The following is a 4700-nucleotide window of genomic DNA, read 5'->3' as shown; positions in this document are numbered from 1 at the left end:
CTTTCTTTCTTTCTTTCTTTCTTTCTTTCTTTCTTTCTTTCTTTCTTTCTTTCTTTCTTTCTTTCTTTCTTTCTTTCTTTCTATCTTTCTATAGTGCAATCCCAATACAGATTCCAATGTCATTCTTTGAAGAGATGGAAAAAACTAATTATTAACTTTATATGGAAAGAAAAGAGGTTTTGTTGGATAAGCAAAGTATTACTTAAGATGAAGAACAAAGTTGGAGGCCTCTCACTTCCTGACCTCAAAATCTACTACATAGCCACAGTGGTCAAAACCAGCTACTGGTACAATAATAGACACATAGATCAATAGAAGAAAAGTGAGACTCCAGAATTGATCCTATCCACAAAGAGTCATGTAATATTTGACAAAGGGCCAAAATACATTAAATGGGAGAAGAGATAATCTCGTCAACAAATGGTGCCAGCAAAACTGGAAATCCATTTACAGAAGAATGAAACAAGACCCACATATTTTCTTTTGAAAAACATTACACATTTTTTATTATTAAATGAGAAAATCTCATTTGTTACATGGTCACATTGCTAGTCAGAGAAATGTTACAGTGATGAAGAAAGTCAATGTTGGATCAACCAAAGTCCTGATTTCTACAACATTTGTTTACAAATAAATAATGTTCAACAGAATCCAACACAACATTCTTGGTTTTCTTCATATTGAAGTTCCCCCCCCCCAAACCATGTTCTAATGGGTTTTTTACTATATAAATTATAGTTCATTTAAAAAATTCACTCCAAACTGTATGAGAGACGTATCACACTAATATTTCTAAAGCTGGTAGGAAATCCTTCACACATCATTGCCATCTGATGTGTCACTGCTACTTGTCACTGTGTCATCATTCTCAATAGTGGGTTTCAAAGTGCTATTTTTCCAGGGTCCTAATCTGGCCATTTTTCAAAATGCCATTTTTTCTCAGACCATTCTTCTGTAACTGTTTGCTAATAACTTGGAATTCTCTCATTTCATCTTCAGTTAAGGTAGCACATGTTTCATCATTTTCACTATCTTCCTGCTAACCCATCTCCTTTAACAACTTGTGCTTTACCTCAAGTGAACTTGAAAGAACATCAGTTTGTGGAAAAGTTGAAGACTGTACAATATGTTGGGAAGTCACTGAGGCATTGCCATTCTCTTGTGGAATTTTGCTTTCATTGAAGTTTCAGTTTATATCCCTCTCATGGTGTGTACTATTGCTGTTATGCAAATTAAATGAGTCAATCATCCTTCTCTGAGACAGAAGGGCTTTGATCTTCATGCTCCTCTTGTACTCTGTCCCTTTTCAGTGCTTTCAAAAATTTACTCTTTTTATCAGTACACATTCATTTCAGTTTGGTTAGACAAGGATGCTGATTAAGTTTGTCCACAGGTGAAGAGGAATTTGAGTGATTACATTCTTTCACTGAATTTGTTGATGGACTAAAATTCTTGGCAGTTGATTTGAAAGTACTAAAGTTGCCAACACCATATATAGACTAATGAGGGAAAGGAATTTCAACTTTCTTTTCTCTAGTTTGTCTTTTCCATTGTGTAGATTTTGTTGGTGGAGCAGCAGGCTTAGGGACTAAGCCTTTATAAACACTTTGACCAGTCCTGTTCTTAACTCGTTGTGACTGAAGATTTCCCACTACTGGGAATCAAGATAGCTGTAATTCTTTTGCACTAGCTTTCTTAATGACCAGGCTTCTTGGAGGTCTAGATTCAGGATTCAGAAGATATTCTAAGAAAGGAGCTTGGGAGGTTTTTTTGGTGGGTATGTGTATGTCTATGTATGTAGGTCCCACACACCTGCAGCTAAAGATTTATTCTGATTTAGTTCTCTCTCATACTCAGAATTCAACCTCAAATTGTTTTTGTTCTCTCTCTCTTGTCTTATTTCCTCCCCATTTCATTGTCAGGTATATTATTTTCATGTAGTCCTTGGATTTTTCCAGAATGGAAAATACTGCTATGAGAAAGGGAATTTCCATGATGATAGTACCTTCGATGATTTATGTTTTCAGTACCATTTCTTCCATGTGTACACCATCCATTTTTTTCTTTCCTTCCATTAGGATGCCCAATGCCAGAATCAAAGCCATTGGAAGAGTTGTGTCATCGATGATTTACATCATAATGATTTCCTGTCTTGAAAAGTTTTCAGAATGCTTCTCAAAATTTAATGACAACTTGAGCCCCCATCCCGAATTTTCTGAGGTGGGACATTCCCACTAGAAAGGATAAGCAGACCAGCCTGGAACAACTAGAGCAAGAGAAAATGCTTTGTGAAAGAAAGATCAGCAAGAAAAATCCAAAACAAAAATGGCAGTCTGATTGGCTATTACAAGAACAAGCAAGTTGTTCACCAGGGAACCATCAAGGCAAGCAATCAATTCCCTTCAGGACAAACCCCCCTCCAAGACTGAAACTCAAAGGGAACACGTGAGCAGGCATGTAAGCTTGCTGGTGACCATGTTGGTCTACTGGTGAGTGGAAGAGGGGAAAGGCAGAATTGAAGAAATGGGCTGAGTTCAACCACATTCCACAGACTCCTGTTGACTTGGAGATGAGAGATAGAAGAGGAAGGGCTGCTTGGTCAAAAGTGTGGTGAGATCTGGGGATTCCTGAGCCCATGGAAAAGGACATAGCCATGGAGGGCTAGAGCTGAGAGTGAAGCATCCAGCTGATATGAACTCAGGGGAGATGCACAAGAATGCCCAAACTTGTAAATAGTATCCATTTGACCTAGCCTTGATGGCTTGATGATCAGAACTAGACTAGAGAAAGATTAAAAACACATTTTGATAAATGAAAAAAGTGTAAATTACCACAATTTGCTGAACTTGACTTGTTCTCATGGATGTAGTAGCTCAAAATACCAACTGAGAGGAAGGAGTCTTTACATCAAATATCAATCTTATCCCCTCTGTATACAGGTAGATAGGGATGGGCAACTTTGACATTGGCTACCTAAACTGAGGGGGGGAATAAAGGCACAAAATGACTGACTTACAAGTTTTCAAGAGAGAGTTTAGTTTAAGACTGTGCGGGTGAAGATAGAGTCATCGCTGAATAGTTTTATCTTGTCTAGACAGGTCTGGTGAAAAGATATGGGGATAAGATTCTTATGATTCAATAATGAGTAATTGTTATCATGACTAATTGCAACTGTCACAAATGTAAAGGTAGAAGTTTTGTAACAAAAATGGGTGAGTACTTAATCTTACAGCTCAGAAACAGAGGACCCTAAGACCATCAAGGGATAAGCACATAAACAGAATGCAGGACCTTATCCAGAGAAGCAGGGATGCCAGAGATGGAGGCAGAGATAAGGACATGGGGAGAGAGAGCAGCTGAGGACTCTAGACTAATGAAAAGAGAAAGACTAAGAACTGGTGGCCAGGAGGTAGGCTTGCAGAATATGCCCTTTAGTTGTTTTAATTATTGTATATTCCTGAGTGTGTTTGTGTAGCCCCTCTCCCCACCAAAAAAATGAAAAACAAAGAGCAAAACAGAGGGAATAGAAGCAAATACTGTTGAATCCTGATGCATGGAGGAAATTGTCATCATTGCAATGGAATGATATTGTAAAACCAATGTCTCCCCTGTAAACTATCACTCAATTCACAATCAAAACTAAATAAAAACAAAGAAACTCAATGACAACTTTGTTGATGGTGGTGTAGGAAAATTAAGCCAGTCTGGAGCAAAGCCATGCTGTGCCATTTTGGGCCAGTCTTTCCGAATCAGTGAAACAAGTCTTCAACACCTCATGACAAGTCCAAATTCCCACAGAACTGTACAGGAAAGTGTTGGGTTTTCCTCTGTAATCTTTATGTTTTCCTCTTTATTTTTTATTTTATATTCTCTGAAATAATTTCCAAGTTCTTTGAAGATACTTAACCTATGACTATTTGATATAGAGGTACTTCAAGTCAGCTACCCATATTTCTGGAAAGTTTTTATATAGCTATGTACAGAATTAGCCAAGTTTCTTGGATTTAAGATTATAAATCTTCTGAGGCCTGTTTTCTTTATTATTCCATGTACTTGTCACCGTTGTATTTATCCATTCCCATAAAACACCCAACTTATGAGCCAAAAAACAAAAAGAAAATTTCACATCTGAAGAACATTCCTAAACATCATCATGTACAAGGAGACACATAGCTATCTCAATGATACTATACTGCTGGGAAACGACTGCATCTTAAATTTCCATGTAAATAAAAGATGAAAGGGGAAAAAAAAATCTGTATTCTTCAAATGTCTTCATTAAGAAAAGCTGTCCCATTGTTACATGAAGGGGATGTTATAAAAAATTCCTAAAACTTTTAGTAAAGGTAAAAAAAAAAACTACTATGAAACTTCAGCAACATGCGAACAGTAATTTGTGACTGCTGAAACTAGTCAGTACGTAAAACAGGGGGCAGAGGGTAAGCAGCAAAAATTCCACCAGCTGAAATACTTGAATCAATTATATAATCCATTTCAGACAAAATACTGAAAAATGCCTAGTCTCTTTTTAGATCGCTTGCTGAATTGTTCATTGTTATCAATTCACTTCAGAGATGATTCTTGCCAATTTTGATGAACTTCAGGAACAAAAGTATCCAAAACCATTGTAATTCCACAATGGCTATTTCAAATATCTGAGGCCTTTTACACACACATACAAACAAAACAAAACAAAAAAA

General features: G+C 36.9%; 1 pseudogene; it reads right to left on the bottom strand.

Annotated features, from left to right (window-relative positions):
• Window positions 1-813: 813 nt before the first annotated feature.
• Window positions 814-3729, bottom strand: LOC102827159 (annotated as a pseudogene).
• Between the last annotated feature and the right edge of the window lie 971 nt (window positions 3730-4700).

Source organism: Chrysochloris asiatica, unplaced genomic scaffold (assembly GCF_000296735.1).
Source record: "Chrysochloris asiatica unplaced genomic scaffold, ChrAsi1.0 scaffold00099, whole genome shotgun sequence".
Lineage (NCBI taxonomy): Eukaryota > Metazoa > Chordata > Mammalia > Afrosoricida > Chrysochloridae > Chrysochloris > Chrysochloris asiatica.
This window is presented reverse-complemented; position numbering and strand designations above follow the sequence as displayed.